The 17,594-nt window shown below is 35.4% G+C and overlaps 1 protein-coding gene across 1 annotated transcript in view; it reads right to left on the reverse strand.

The window, feature by feature from the left end:
- FBXL17 (F-box and leucine rich repeat protein 17) overlaps positions 1-17,594 on the reverse strand; it is a 289,349-nt gene that overhangs the window by 153,633 nt on the left and 118,122 nt on the right. The window lies entirely within an intron of this gene.

The raw sequence follows: 17,594 nt of genomic DNA on the forward strand, positions 1-17,594 counted from the left end.
ATATTTAACTGTAATAATGTTCAACAAACTCTCAAATCCTAAACTCTGAGGATGTCTCTATTTTAAATATCTTAGGGCATACAGAAGTCACATTGTAGAAGGGCAGATAGCATGGAAAAAGCAAATGCAACCTCTTAAAAATTCATTTTATTTTAGATGTAATTTAAATGCTCCATTGCTAACCCACTTGAATTGTTTGCTGTAATCCAAATAAACATGAAATCAGTATCACTAGGCAACATATGAGAAGACATACAGTTTTCTTAAAATTAGCTTTTAAATTTCTATTTGTGCTCAATAACAAAGCACAGATTATTAGATAAAGTGGAATGCACAAATGATTTGTCATACTAGTATTACCTATTAACACCTAAGTTCTCTGTTACAATCACAAAGGCAGACTATTTTACAAGAAATGGTAAATTAGAAGAAATATATTATGGTTTTGTAAGGAATTTACAGTATTGTAGTGCCCATCTGGAATTATTAAAATTCCCTTGACTCACTTTATTAAAGCACAGGTCTGATAAACTAACCTCTAATACTTAAATGTGCTCTTCCATCACTTATTAGTCTATGCAAATTGAATGTCATGAGACTACTGAGTTAGAGATGAGACTAAAACCACAAGGGAAACACACTCTCACATAAACAAGTTAAAAGTAGCCCTAGATTCTTTTAAGCATAAAATGGATTACATAATCATTGGTAATTGTTTGAATCTCCTAGAAAGCCTGAGAAATTATGACCTTCATAAACATTTAGGGGAAATATAAGTAAAACCCAATAATATCTGTACTACTTATAATAAAATGGTTTGATAAAAAAAATTGTTCACAAAAATTATTGTTCTTCATTCCTAGGCGAACATGTCAGGCACATGTTTTTCCAGCATACATGTGGAAGGATTGCCAACACTGAGTCTACTTTTTTTTTTATTATAGTGCAAATACTCCACAGAATTTTAAACTATCAGTCTAATCTCTGCAAATGCCATTTATAAATTGACGATTACAAAACACCATAAAGAAATCAGTTTTACATTCACTTTTAGAAGAACAAACTTTGGTTTTGAAATGGAAAGACATTCACAACAGAACTTCACTCTAGTTAACTTTTCCACACACAAATAAGTAAATAGCATAGTATCAAAAGTCTATAAAGAATGTCATTCTGTGCAACTGAGAAGAATGCTGTCAATAAAAATTCCCCTATAATATGCACTGTACTGATCTCACATTGTTATTTTTGCTTGATTGCAACTAAATAAATGTGTCAGAACACCTTTTGGTATGTGTACACTTTTAAATAATCACAGTACTCTCTTAGTAAGTACTTTATTATAAAACACAGGCATCATAACTGAGGCACAATCTTCTCATGCAAGCACTATAGTGTATAAAGGAAGATCACTGAGTAAGATATAGAGAATGTTAATTTCTTCTTTCTGTGGTATGTAGCTTGTGAAAATGGCGTTACACAGAGGCAGTTTAACTCCCAAAAAAACAGATGAGGTTAACCACACAGATTCTCAGTGCTACGGTATCCTGAACTACTCTCAATAAAAAGTTTAGCCATAATCAACTTGCACTGGTTTGGAGAACACTACTTTAAATGATACGAAGACATATTAGCTGAACACTGAAGATGAGTCAAAGAGAGAAGTCTCCTGTAACATGGATGTTTCAGAATGATCAAGGGAACAGGAAAGCAGGAGTCCAGTGTCAATAGAATTTCAACTGCAATACTGAGTATTAGGTATTTAATGTGATGTTGGCACTCTGTAGAGCTTATAAGTTCTTCATACGTTTCCTTAGATATTGCAAGACTATTCAGTGAAATGAAAAAGAAATTCATGCAAGAATTCAGAAAATTTGAAATCTGCAAGGTGCACTTTAGAGAACAGTTGTGAGAATTCATGGAAGATCACTAAATTTGACTAATATTTTTACAATAAAAAGAAAGTATAAATACAAATTATTTATTTGGCTGGACTATTGTTCAAAGTAACAATTTACACAGCAAGCACTGCAAGGCAAACGCACTTTTGCTCAAAGCAACAAAGTCCAGCTATATTTCCTATGCAACTGAAAAATACTCTTGAGGCATGTAATAATAGAAATGTGTCTGTATGACTTCCATGCTCAGCCATTTACTCTGTAAGGCTCTAGAGAATACAAATTTGGCACATTTTGTGAAAATTACTGTTTCTTGAAAAAACAGTTGCTAAATGTTCTAATTCCTCCCCTCCATTAAGTTAGTTAAGAGTTCAAAAGTTAAGCATAATAATGATTTAAGTTTCTTAAAGAATAATTTTAATATCTCTTCCGTGATCTAGGGAGTTTCGCACTATCTAGCAAAGACTGACACTTTCCATAAACAATTATGTGACTGCAGAACCTCAATAGTGAGTTATATTTGAAATGTATGGTGAAAGGCTTGTATTCATTAACCTGACTGTTTTTCTCAATTAACTCTTTCACTGTTAACCTACTAAATTCAGGGGACAAAAGGAACAGTGCTGAAAATGTCCAGGTTTTCTCTTGAACTTCTGCACCACACAGCATAAGTGAGGAAATACTTAATTACTGAATTAGAAAATAAAAATTTTCTCCTAAAAAAAAAAAAACCCAAAAACTTTTAACTTGCTCTGCAGTACAGAATGAGCCATGGAAAATGAAAACCCATATAGTATCAGGACAAATTTAAAAGAAATAGAAGATATATGTAGTACATACTACAGTATATATATAGTATATAGTTTTGCAATCCAGAAAAGACTGACAGTTTCCTTCCTTTTTGTTTCAAAACATATTCCTGGTATTTGAAAGGGATATACATAACACCCACACCATCAGTTTGCACCAGATAGTTTTCATATTATTGGCTGGAGAAATGGGGTAATAAAAATCCCACCACACTACTCTGCAATATGACTAACCTTTAAGTTCTGAAACTACATTTATTGGATAGAAACAAGAAGTGGAGCTAAGAAGTGTCACCAGTAAACTAGAAATAAATTGCATTGCTTACAGTTCAGTTCCAACTTACAGTCTATCCTAACCAATTATTCAGAAGGTCCAAACATTCAGTTTTCCATGGAAATTCTCCATTTCAGTCAAAACCTAAAAATTACTGTTAGAACATCAAGAAATATAATTCAAGTGAAGCCTTAAGTCAACCTTGGCAAATTCAGCTCATCAGATGATTGGAACATTCAGCCTTGACTGTGGTGATGCGTGTCAGTAAGACTTGAAAAATGAGAACAAATCTAAGGCAACCTGAAGATGCTGAGTAGTTTTTAAATGTCTGGGATATCTAAATCTGTCAATGTGAGACTCTCATACTTTAGCTCCATTCAAAGCTTTAGCTCTTTAGAGCTGCAAAAAAAGATCTGTACAGATCTGAAACGTTACGACAGGTAATCTATTTTACAGATTGTGTTCTGCAAGTTCTCTAAGTCAGAAATGGTGGGAAAGGAGACCTTCCTGCTTAAATTTCCAGATCACAGTATTTTTTGTCGAAGATCAGCTGATGAAAACATCTTGACTGAATTCTTCATCTCTTTATTCCCTTCAAAAAAACTATGACAATAAAAGAAAGATGAAAGAATTCTACAATGAATCCAATGTTATATGACTGAGATAATGAATATTGTCCATTTCAAATTTCAGAAGATAAAAGTTTCATTAAGGTTTTGTCAATTGGATTTTAATTTATATATTTAAATTTCCATTATATGTAGTGTTAGACGTTATGTAATGAAAGACAAAATACAGGCTTTACTCATGCACTGCAGGCATATGCAGGCACATGCAGGCATACAATTAAGGTGCAGAGAACTTGGACAATACTCATTTAACAAAAAGAATTATTCACTAGAGCATAAACACAAGCAAATTGATTAAGGCATACATTCGTAAATGATATTAAGGGCTTCTTGACTTTTAAGTATTTGGTTTCCAGATTCTTAATAATGCGTCCATTTTTATATTTAACAAACACATTTGATCCAATTATGGAAAAATAAATCCATAATTACAGGGAAAAAAGACATCAAAAGTCTCTATTCACTTACTCTTCATTACAATTTTACTAAATTTTTAAGTCTTTCAGGACACTTCTTGGGAAAAAGGCAGTCAGATTATTCTTTTGTAACATATTTGAAAACGCTAAAATAATCTCCAAATCTATTATTTACCGGTAAGTAACAGTTTTCATTACTCAAAACTTCTAAGTGAATAAGCACAGCCCAAATGAACCATCAAATTGGTATAACTGACTCTTTTTTTTTTTTGATCCTTATCTCAACCCTCTCATGGCCCCACGTTGGGCACCAAAAAGGCTGTGGTGGTTTAGGTCCTGCTGGGACTCGAGATCACACTGCAATTGTCCCTCCCCCACCCTTGGACCGGTCGGAGCAGGGAGTGAGATACAAACCCCGGGGTTGAGAAAAAGAAAAAATTAATACAACAGTGTAACAAATAATAAACCGAACAACGACAATAGCTATAACAATGACAATAAACAGTAATGACAATGAACAGGACAAGAGATATACAGAGATATACCACAAGGATAGAGCAGCAAAGGGGAGCGACAATGAACAAAAGCCGTCCCTGCACTTCCCCGGCTTGGGCGTCCTGATCTGATATCAGCATAGTATTGAATAACTCGCCTGGAGGTCCATCCCCACTGCTGGAGAAACTTAACCCTATCCTAGCTGAACAAGGACACTATGTTAACATCTTAAATTTAAAATAAACGCTATTGCTATCTCTATTTTCAATTTATTTTTCAAGACAGGAACTTCTTCTAGAAAGGAAAAAAAAAATACCTGTAGATATTTTAAAGCTGCACAAATAAAAACTTCAATTCAGCCTGATTTATCTATTTTTAAAAATACATGATATACTTCCCAACAATCAGCTTTAGATAAAATTTAGCTCGTTTAAAAATCCTATGCATTCTGATTATATAAAAAATCAAAATACCCTGAAAAAATTACTTTATTCCAATGATACAAAACCAATTACTCTACATTTGAGCCAATGTGTTACACAAATACCTGAGTTGTACTGTAAGCATAGAATATTTTACTTTAATCACTCATGCCTACTGGCTAATGAGACTTCAATCAAACTCTCTCTCTTAGTTACATTCTGCTTTTTTCTGAAGAATCTTCACTGAATAGGAAACAGAATTCCTATAAACTAATGCAAAATGAGAAGGCCAGTTAATTGATTTTCTATTGTTCCTACTGTAGCAAATAATGATAAATCTAACAAAAGAGATGGCATTTCATGATACAATTATGCAACCCTTAAAATTTTCTTATTTTTAAGGTGCTTTTCACTTGCTAATAAGTAATTTCATTGCATTAAGCTCCAAATAGGTTAAAGTCTAACATTTAAAGATTATTATAAATTCTGTCTGAAAATTAAGGAAAATTAAATATAAATCATCATTTATCATAACTTAATTTCATTGTTATTGAAGGACAAGTATACACACATCACTAAACATCTGATTAAAGCAAATTAGGCAAGAAAGTAGCTTTATAGCCCATAATAGGAAATAAAGCTGTTATATTAAATTTTCACAATTCTTAGTATATGTTTAGTATAAGAGTATAGTATAAGACAGAATTACTTTCAAGCTGATATACACTTGCTTTGTAGAAGATAAAAATTTAGAAAGGAATTCAATCTGTAATACTAATGGGTAACAAATGTTGTGTCTGTAAAAACTGGGATGCTTCCATTTGCTGTGATTTTGACTAGATTCACTAAATCTGAAAGTGTACTACTGATAAATTGATGAACACTGCTCATACAGGCACAGGTATCCGAGAGAAACACATAGGCTGTAAGAAGAGTACAAGGAGCTATAGTAGTTCTATTTGTGCTCAGAACATAAAAATTCCTTTTCCCCAATGTCTGCTGTCAGGAGCGAAGCAGTATGGGATACTTCTTTATACTTATTTTACCATATAATCTAATGTGGATTCCAGCAACAAAATACTTTAAAAAGTAGTAATATCATCCTCTCAACACTGTTCAGGTACTCTCTCCTTCCTTCTTAAATTCCCAGTGGTACACAGATGCTATGATGTCCTATTGAATTTAGAGGTTGAAGTCAGTATCCCACATTTAATACTGCTGAAAATTTACGATACTGAGTTCATAAGTGGCAGAGAAAGCTAGTATTGTTTGTTCACACATATGTTTTTTTCCTCTGGTCTTTTGGTTTTCTTTTTCCCTTTGTGTTGCAGATAATGTAAAGAGACTACACAAAGTAATACTAAAGCAGAAAATTCCATTTGATTAAATTTTCTCATAATCTAGAGAAGCATAATACTCTAATATAATTACAAATAATGGCATAATGGCTTTCAATCATTTTTTCTTAGCAGATTTCACGTTTGGTCACTTTACAAATAATTAAAAATTACTGCAAGACTACAAATGTAACCTCTAATATGAAAATCAAACTGTAATCATTCCATTTTATGATGTATCAAGAAAGACAAAGAACACAAGCCTAAAATTAGCTCTATAATATTTACACAAACTCCTTGGCGATGAGAGATTTTTTTTCCCACTCTGACAGGAGGTGGGAAAAAATGACAAATTTATGAAAACTAAAGATGTGAGGTTTCTTCAGGTTCAGGATTTGGAAGACACACACACACACACACACACACAAAAAAAAAAAGATTGTTCTTGATAGACTTGTTTTATATGACTGCCCACAATTAGCTGATGGAGCCTTAAACTGCAAAATAAAGGAAGGAAATCGGGAAAAACACCTTCATTTACTATATGTGAAGAGAAAGGACAAAGTATGCTTAAAAGATCAGAAGATACAAGCTAGGAAATGGGCTGATATTGCATAAATGCAATTAAGAAATAGGGACATTAATGGATGAAACATGAGCTAAACACTTAAGAAAGCAGAACTAGGAATACCAGACATTATGCAAATACAAAAACATCGCCATACATTGATCTATCTACTGGTTCCTTTGACAAAGAATTCAGGAAAGCACATTTAAGTTCATCCTGTTCATCAAGGCACTGAATTAAGTACTTGATATTAAGTTACCACATTTACACTGAAGCTTGCTGGTTTTGCTGAACAGGAATATTTTTCCTGAACTGAGAACTACCCAAACTTGTTTAAACTTCTTGATTATGACATGGCAGTGTATTACAAGAGACCAGAGAACTTCTTCAACTCATTTCCAGTACGGGGGGAAAAACAGACTGAAGAACACATGTCTAGTGCAGAAAAATAGAGGTAATTTTAACTCCTATAAATTAAAAATCCATACTTATCTTAGTATACTAGACGTAGAAGTTTAGTAGAAGATGTGGAAGAGAAAAAACTCTTTTTGTGACACTTACTTTTCAATATTAAGGAGAGCAATGCTGAAAATTCAGTGCTGGAAAGCACAGTGCCATGCCTCCATCTATAAGCCAAGGAGTTTCTGATGAAGAATGTTTTTACTCCACCTAACTACTAGAATACTAAAGCTGTCATTGTGAACCTAAAGCCTACCTATTACACCATTATGCTTATCTCTGAAAAAAATCTCTATGAAGCATTAAATACATAATGTATTAATTCAGTGCATTCTATCATTCCATCCTATAATTCTTTCGTCTAGCTCTGTTAGGTCTATTTATTCTGGTTTTGAATCACCCAACTCCTTAGCTAGTATATGGTCTATTGAGTCAGCTAAAATTTTATAATTAATATATATGAAACCCAGAACTCACTTGAATCTAAGTCTCAAATATAATATTCTCTGCTACTTCACTTTGTGGGAACATTCAAAGGAGAAGAGCAAAAGCCACGGTGAATTATTGAGTGATGTGTCACAGTGTGGTCTGACTTGACAAAATATGCTTACTTATTATCTCCCCTCTAAAAAATCAGCCTCCATTTCTGTTTTCATATATGACATACCAAGTTTATTGCTTTGTTTCCTCTGCATTAATAACAAAGTGCCTTACCTATATCACCTTAGCTCAACATGAGAAAAATATTTAGAGAAATTGAGCAAGTGTACACATGCAAGTCTTTCTGTTTGTGTGACAGTACTTAGGTTTACAGTTAATATTGTGGGTTCTATACGTACCGGTAAAGTCCTTTCTACCTTGTATTATTTTCTATCAGTCTTCCTACACTGTACAAATACATATCTAGTGTACCTACATTCTATTGTAGATACTTTAATCCTGCAAGGGTGTCATATTGACTGTCTTTGCAATGGGACATACATGTAAAAATAGGTAGCTAAAGAACAACACACCAACCCTAATACTAAAGAATCTATTCTCCATACTTCATAGCACAGGACTCAGCCAAACTTGCCTCTGAACTCTCTAAGTTTGTATTGCCCTTAAAAGAAGCATTTTGAAAACAATGTATTACTGTGATGTACAGTTCTTTTTTTTTTTTTTTTTCAGGGAAATGCAGTTCAGATACTATGGCATTATTAAAAGAATGAAATACATCGTATACATACACACAAATCCACGCACACACTTGCACACATATATGCAATGCATTACAGTATCTAAGAAATTTCTCTTAGCGCGAACAAAGGATTGTGTTAATTAGTAACGATTCTCTTTTCTGACACCCTGTCAAGACTTTACATGCTTCCTGACAATGGAGTAAGGGAATGACTTTTATTATTAAGCTTAAAGGCTTTAAGAAGAGAAGGCATTATTTGCTCCCTACACACATACACTATGTATCTAGTCCCTTAGATCATCTACTGAGAACAACTGTGTGGCAACACAAGAGTTTTAGTAACCCTGTACTCAGCGCTGGTGAGGCTGCACCTCGATGGCTGTGTTCAGTTTTGGGCCCCTCACTACAAAAAAGGACACTGAATGATTCAAGCGTGTCCAGAGAAGGGCAACGAAGCTGGTGAAGGGTCTGGAGCACAGGTCATACGAGGAGTGGCTGGGGGTGTTTAGTCTGGAGAAGAGGCCTCTACAGCTACCTGAAAGGAGGTTGCAGAGAGCTGGGGATGAATCTCTAACCAAGTAACAAGCGATAGGACCAGAGGGAATGGCCTCAAGTTGTGCCAGGGAAGGTTAGGCTAGATACAAGGAAGCATTTCTTTCCAGAAGGGGGTGCTGGGCATTGGAAGGGGCTGCCCAGGGAATGGTGGTAGAGTCCCCATCCCTGGAGGTGTTTAAGAGTTGGGCTGACGTAACGCTGAGGGATATGGTGTAGTTGGGAACTGTCAGTGTTAGGTTAATGGTTGGTCTAGATGATCTTCAAGGTCTTTTCCAAACTAGATGATTCTGTGATTCTGTTTGTTAGCAGAACTATGAGGTCTTCATGGGGTAAACATGAATGCCCTCAGTGGGCAAGGAATGACTGCATAGTGTCTCTTGTCTCAAAGTATAATTTTTAATTTTATGAGCAACATAAGAGTAAATCTGGTTTGTGTTTAAACGGTATTAACAAAACAACTGTAAGGGTCTTTTCTGTCCTAAAATATGGTTCTGTAACAACATTTTGGCTACATCACCCATTCTGTATGAAAATATACTGCAAAAAAGGTTTAGGAGGTGTAAACATTCATGATAATCTGTATCATTCTCAGTGAAAAAGATCTATCCCAGGCTCATTCTTCTATTCAATTGTGGAAAACAAAGAATATAAAATTCTAAATCTTTCTGCATGTACTGTATGAAAGTCCCTGAACAATGTTTAAAAGAAAGAACTGAAAACAATATTCCACTTGCTGACAACACAACATCTCACCAGTACAGCTTTAGAAATCTCATAATTTTTAAAAACTGTAAATGCTTTTTTCTCAGAGATGTAGCTCATCCAGGAAATTGTCCCAGCTACAGTGGTCTATGATATTGGTTGCTATCTTAGGGAAAAAAATAAAATAAAAAAATTCTGTGTGTAATATTGCTACATAGTGTTCGTTTAAGTCATTACACTCACTAAATTATTCTTACAGTCTGATAAAGATGTTTTCAGTGCTATGTATATGTTTTCATGGAATGGAGGAACATGTAAACAACAATAAAAGAACTGGCCAAAACCACTCAAACTACATGCCCACATGTGTGGCACTACAAAAAATGAATCCCTATCAAGGGGTTCAAAGAAAACTTAAAAAGAGTTCCCATTATTTGGGTAAGAGTCAAGCTCTTACAAATGAAACACTATTACCTCTCATGTTCACTTTCTGTAAAAGTTACATACTCCTTAGAGCCAGAAGATTTTGTCCAGATATGTGAAGAAATAGAGAAGTCTTCATGAAGAAATACATAGTTTTCTGATACTATTCTAAATTTCAAATGAGCTCCCACACAACTTCTTATGATCGATACAAGTAAGCTGAGATCCCAAATAATATAAAATAGAGTCGCAGAGACTAAACAAAGAAACTTCATACACACAGACCCTTATATAAAAGTTTGATAAATCTTCCTCAGGAAATTCAACACCTTGTGCAGCTGACAATGGTGTTAGCTCCTAATATTCCTTCTGCAGCAAGTGGAATATTCTATTCCATTTCTTCCCAGGAGAAAAAAGTATGATGTTTAAATCCTCTGATAATTGTTTAATGACCTGTATAAGCAGGAGAAATACCAGCAATTCTGTGGAGGTCTTTTCTACAAGAGAAATAGGAATAGGAGCTCCTGGCAAAAATCAAACACAAAAAGAGAACATGCAGGTGGACAGGTAATGTGGGAGGAATACAGAAACACTGTCCAAGCATCCAGGCATGAGTAGGAAAGTCAAAGCCCAAACAGATTTGATTCTGGTCAAGTATTCCAAAGACAACAGAAAGGGCTTCTATAAGTACACAAGATGACAGATAAAGTTTGGAAAAATCTGGGCCCTCTGCTGAATGAAGTGGGGGACACAGAACACAGAGAAGTCTGAGGTACCAAATGCCTTCTTTGCCTCTCTTTTTACTGTCAGGCCTTCACAAATACCAGTGCAAAGGAAGATGTACCCTTGAGGGAAGATACTTAAGAACACTTAAGCGAAGTGGACATAAATAAGTATATGAGTGCTGAGGGAATTGGTAGGTGTCACTTCAAGACCATTCTCAATAATCTCTGAATGATCATGGCAACTGGGAGAGGTGCCTGATGACTTGGGAAAAGCACATATCAATCCCATGTTAAAGGCGGCATGAAAAATGAACCAGAAAACTGCAGGCTGGTCAGCCTCACCTTGATCCCTGTGAAGGTGATGGAGCAGCTAAATCTGGAAAACATTTCCAGGCACAAGATGGACAGTAAAGTCAGCATGGATTGACTAAGGGCAAACTTTATCACCATCTATATGATAAAAGGGCCAGCTTGGTAGATTAAAGTAGTGGATATTGTCTACCTTGACTTCAGTAAGGCTTTTAACACTACCTCTTGTAAGAACTTCATAGAGAAGCTGGTGAAGTATGGGCGGGATGAGCAGACAGTGAAATGGACTGAAAACTGGCTGAATGACCACACCCAGGGAATGATGGTAGGTGGCACAAAGTCTTGTTGGAAGCTGGTAACTAGTGGTGTACCCCAGCAGTCAATTGGTCCTGCTCAACATCTTCATTAATGAGCTGGATATGGGGTAAAGTGCACCCTCAGCAAGTTTGCAGATGACACCAAACTGGAAGGTTTGCTTCTAGAGATCAACACCTCTCTCTCCACCTCTCCTCCTCAGGAAGCTGTAGAGAGCAATAAGGTCACCCCTCAGCCTCCTTTTCTCCAACTAAGAAGTACTTAGCTCCTCCTCACAGGTCATACCTTCCAGCCCTTCCACCAGCTTTGCTGCCATCCTCTGGATGCATCAAGTGCCTTGTGCAGACAGTACTCAAGGTAAGACTGCCACTAATGCTAAATACAGTGGGGAAAATCACCTCTTTTGACCAGCTGAAGAAGATCAAGAGGCAGATGCACATCCCTCTTGATTTTCTTCAGACACCATTCTGAATTTATTCAACGTGGTTCACATTTCTCATTTGCTGTTTTCCAGACTATCAGACACATAAGGAAGATATAATGTGAAATTACATACGGGAAACTGCAGTTACAACCAAATATGTTCTCCTTTTGCTTTGCATGCATATTTCACTGTGGCTGAGTTGAAATAATGTCAGACAGATGGAATGAAGAGCAATAAGGTTTTGCCAAATCTGTTTAAAATCCTTCTGTGCTGAAAAGACAATTGAAAGTATGCAGGGAGTTCCAGTTGATAATTCTGCAATGTCCAAATTAGAGGTAGTCCAAAGAACCCCTTCAATTCTTGTAGGCTCTAATAAAATCTAGTAGAACTTAGTGCTTTTAGCACCCTGACACAGTAGAAATAAACAGAACTTGGCAGAAACTGCTGTTTCTCTCAATCTTTTGTTTACAGAAACATCCAACAAAGAATATTTCCAGGGAGGTTTGCTGATGTACAGCTCAAAAGCACTACGCAGAAGTTTCATCTAAAGATCTACCATAGGGACCAAGAAATGTCCACGTTTCCTCTCCAATAATTATGCCTGCTTGCTTCTGAGATGTAGACATGTGTTATCACATAAATTCAGAGCACCCTGCATGCTAATATGAACATAAAATACTTGGTGTGGGATCCTACTGTCCTCAGTCCTCACAGTGCAACTACTGAAATTTTATCTGCAAAAAGACAGGCCTTTCACTATGAAGTTCAGATCTGCTACTAACTTGAGCAAGTTTAGGGCCGATCTTTGGGGTTCACCAAGAACTCATGTTTCAGAATATTTGGAAGATCTCTACCACAGACTGGCAGAGGTACACCTTAATACCCAGATAACAAAAATTCCATTCTTCGTCTGAGGCTTGCTGCCAGCACAATGACCTTGCCAACAGACTTATTCTTGAGTCTCCAAAAAGAAGTATCATAGAGTGACAGTAATCCTCAGATATCATGAACCAAGAGTACAGCTATCATATATTATAGACTCAGAAAGCCCCACATTATTCCGGAAAAGAAATTTGGATGCAGACTAGAAGCAAATGAGAAAAATAGAAGAAATAGGTGGCCACTAGACAAGAATATTGTTTGGAACAGTAAAAGACAAACTCAGTCTCAAATCAGAGGTAGTTAAGAGCATACCTATAAAATCTTTTTATCACGTCTTTAGGGCACACATATATTTGTTTTGTTAGTGAAAGAAAAGCCTGATGCACTGTAAACTAAACAGTCATTATGTGAAAGATCTGGAATTTTTTCCGAAAGTTCTCTTCTTGTCCCATTAAGTATCTATGGAGAAGCTACGCAGAAGTTAGTGAAAGTGTTTGGGAGTAAGGGGATGGGTGTTATTTGGTTTTCTTTTTTTTAAAAGACTTATTATGCAGATAATATGTGAAGAAAATCCTAACATCGTAAAGTAGTATCATGACATAATCCTGTTAAAGAATCAAAAACATTCCTTTAGATGCTTCCCAAATACATAACTGTCAGCCACAGATTTAGATATTACAAGAGCTCTGATATACGAGCAATGACAGAATAATTCCACCTGATCAGTACTAGATACACCTTCTGTCTCATAACTGCAGATGTAAATAGGTGGACACTTGCAGCAAACCAGCTTGGCCACTGCTTTACTAAATCAGAAGCACTGTGACATAAATGAAGAACCGAAATGGTTAACATCACACCTATTCTAGTTTTTCACCTTATCGTAACTTGCCCTGAAGCAACTAGTATTCCAATATTAAAAAACAAACCAAAAAAATCTTCTGGTAGTTGTCATCTCACTCACAAAATTTCAAATACAATAAAAGTCTACAAAGCACAGCTGAAAATCATGATAAGTTCGATAGCACCATTTTATTCAATGTATTTTTAAAAATTTAAAAAATGTAATGAAATGTTGACGCCTTATATCATTTGTTAAAAGCAGCAACAGGGAGATACTTCAGTGCACAGCTGATGATGATTCCAACAATGAGCTTCAGCATATGAAGTCATACATTCAGAATTTATTTTCTGAAATTATATATTATTTAAGGGATAAAACATACCAAGGTTATTTTCAAAAATGCATAATCAAATAATGCTAGAGCAATGCCACCACAATGATAATCCCTGCATCCATGTTTAATTAATATAAGAAGATATATTTTACTATCTGATATTTAACAACATAGGATCAGTTCATCTGCAGAGTTTTCCTGGATGAATTACATCTCTTTACTGTAGAACTAAAAGCTCTTTTGAAATCATTCACTTAATTATACAGTGAAGTATGAATCCAATACTTAATTTTACATGACATTTCTCACACGTCATGTTGGCTGTGTGAGAAATATCTTAACTGTGAACTAGATTAGCAGCCAGTTAGCATTCACTTAAGCACCGATCCCCTAGAATTCATGCAAAGTTCCTCAGTTTTCAGTGGAGTCCCACAAAGATGTTGCTGACTGGTGCTGGAAAACCCATGAGCTGGAAGAACTTTAAGAGCTGATAAAATCTACCATGTGTTATAAGACCGCCTGTCAACCACAAACATGCAAGCCTTCTGCTTTCCAATATATGCAACCTAAAGGCAGAACCCAGCAACCATTTACAATTTAGAGTAGCAGTTTCTGAATAAAGATAGACTGGGACATCATCATAGAGGCTCATATATTTTGAAATTTCTTTGGCATTGTCAGACTAGAGAAAGAAAAATTGAATCTGAGGAGCTGATTTCCTTAGATATTACAATTAATATTTTCAATCACCTGTGCCAAAAGAAACACTGCATTCATTCAGATGCTATGATATATTTCATTTAATGATTCTCCACAATTTTAACCAAGGTTTGAGTAATCAATTTTTTACCACTAGGGAAGCCAGTACCTTCAATCTTGCACTGTAATTTAGCACATACTCAAAAGGATGACTAGAACAGAAAATTTTTTAAGAATTTCATCAGCCTACAGTTGCACAGTTTTTCAATGACTTAGTTTAGACTTTCAAACATGATTTTTTTCTTGTCAAGATTAGATTTTGAGATTGATTTTGGTTGAAAAAGAATTATGTATTTTTTCAAAAACTAGCAATAATCCCATCTTACAGTGAGAAACTGGAATTCAGACCTGAAAACGCACAATTTAAATGTGTTTCCAACTAATACACAACATTCATTCATTCTGGAAGCAAGACAACAAAAACTGGGTCTAAATTGTGGTACTGGCAATGTAAACAAACATTACAAAAAGCTTATGTCATGACTGTTATGGCAAGACATTACACAGTCTTAAGTAAAATTTGGTGTTATAACTCTTTAAGGAATCTTTTAAGGAAAACAAAGAAGCCAAAACTGGTTATTCCACACACCATTTAAACAAAGGATCAAAGTTACCAATCAAATGTCAAATGCCTGAATCAAATTTATTGAGGGATTTTAATATAGAAATCTGTGAAATGATCCATTGTTCTCAAAAGCAGTGAAATGCCTGTTATGCCTGTTAAATAGTTTGATTTGTGCAAGAGAGTGAAAGAAATCAAGCACTGATGAACACAGATGATTACTTTTTCATACAACTCAGTCAAAGTCACAAACAAATGGACCAATACGGACTAATAAATATGTCCTAAAATACTTACTGTGACTACATGAGACTAATATGAGTTTCAGTTGTACTAGCAACTAAAAATCAACATTTCTAACTGTAATTCACAAATCCTTTTTCCAAATGTGCTAGCCCAGTTTTGCTGGAGGAGTTTGCTCGAATCCAGAAGTATACTAATGCAATAATTCACAGAATTTGCAGCTTAAAATGCTTTTTATATGAAAAAGACCCCATCAGCAGTAAGTTCCAAGACCACATATGAAAAAAATTGCATCAGTAGTAGAGTAAAAAAATGTGGGAGAGGGACTGCAATTCTTAGACACTTACAATGCTCTCTGAAGACAGCAGTTTAATATGGTGATTCTGATAACATCAGTGAATAACTTGTTTTGTTCCCATGCTTTATCTCATCACTGCCTCAAAGGATTTACAATCTAATTATGCAGTAGGGCTTACAATCCTCCTCTGTCTCTGATCACCTCCCTTCCTTTCTGTCATCTTCTGTTGCTGATGTACTGGTAACAGGAAGAAAGGACAAAATTCAGCTTAAGAGTTGATAGGCAGAAAATTCTTTATTTTCAAACATGGAATCTTGAAACCAGATATTTATCAAACTCAATTAGATCATGAAGCAAGGAAAGTTAAGCTGCTTCAACCATGACAGAGGTACAGACACAAAATAGGATATATTATTAGGTGTGGCAGTGCTACTAGCACCACTCCAACTAGTACATCAGGATACCAGTACTGGACACAGTCATTTTGTCTGGCTTTTTTGAGAAACTCCAGATAGATTCATTCACTTTTACTGAAATCATGTATGATTTCTGGTTTCTCACAGGGATTCCCAAGTCAGGCTGTCACAGGGACCTCAAAGGAAATCAGAGAAAACCAGATTTCATTAATCTGAGCCCCCTCTGCTGCTGCCTGTCTGCAGGACTGACTGCAGTCCTGGCATCACTCAGGTCACTGCAGCTAGTCTGAAAAGATCCAGAAAGCAGATTAGATCAGAGTATAAGCACTTGGCAGCACTGCCCTATCACTGCTTTACTTTTTGAATCACTGAATAAAATGCACAGGTTTCTATGGACACATAAAAGTAACCGCTGATAGTTTTTCTAGGTCTTTACAGGCTTTGGAGATAGCTGTGAGGGATTGCAATGTTGAAAAACAACTGAAGTGCACAGGTTTCAGGACATGCATCTCGTTATAGATGTCTATTTTTTGTGTAGACACTTTTTCCCTGCAAATACTTTCTCATAGGTAAACTGTGTGTATTTGAGAGTCCTTTACAGCCTTAATTTTACATCCTTAACTGAAGAAGTTAATGAGCCAAAGAGTCAGAAATCCAGCACTGTCAGCATAGACAGAAGTCTAGAATGCCTCCAGACAGACCTTCCTCCTTCCACACCTTTACCTTCACCTGTCTGAATATAAAATAAATGTTACTTTAACTAAGACTTTCTTGGAAAGGTAAATGGGTCTTATTCCAAACTAGGAAAATTAAAATAACACTGTGTAAGAAGCAGTGTGAGGGAAGAAGCAACGTGCTCCAAATATCTAAATTATTAAATGACCTAAAAGGCCTTGGAAACCTTCTTCTAATCCCTAAACTCTCTATTGTCAGACTCTTTTCCAAGTATTTTCCAGTTTGTACTCCAAAAAAGCCTTAGCAAAGTTCTATTTAGTTGTACTTAGTAAAGTTATTTTATTTTTATATCATTAGGTGTCTTCTCAGGAAGATTTTTAAGAAACACTGATCTAGCTTAGAAGCAAAATGTAATTGTATAATCCTTATATAGTGGGTTTAACATCATCAGCTCATAATAAGATAATAAAAAGAATACTTAGAATTTTAATAAACAGAAATATTTCTATTAATTCACTTGCATACTTGAAAATTGCATCCTTCTTACAAGCCATATCACAACTTCATGGGAGAAGTCAGAGGCTACACTGTACCTATAAATACTCTGCAGTCATTGTTTTCCTTCTCTCTCTTTTATGGGA

The sequence above is a fragment of the Athene cunicularia genome (genome assembly GCF_003259725.1).
Source record: "Athene cunicularia isolate RWA chromosome Z unlocalized genomic scaffold, athCun1 chrZ_part1, whole genome shotgun sequence".
Lineage (NCBI taxonomy): Eukaryota > Metazoa > Chordata > Aves > Strigiformes > Strigidae > Athene > Athene cunicularia.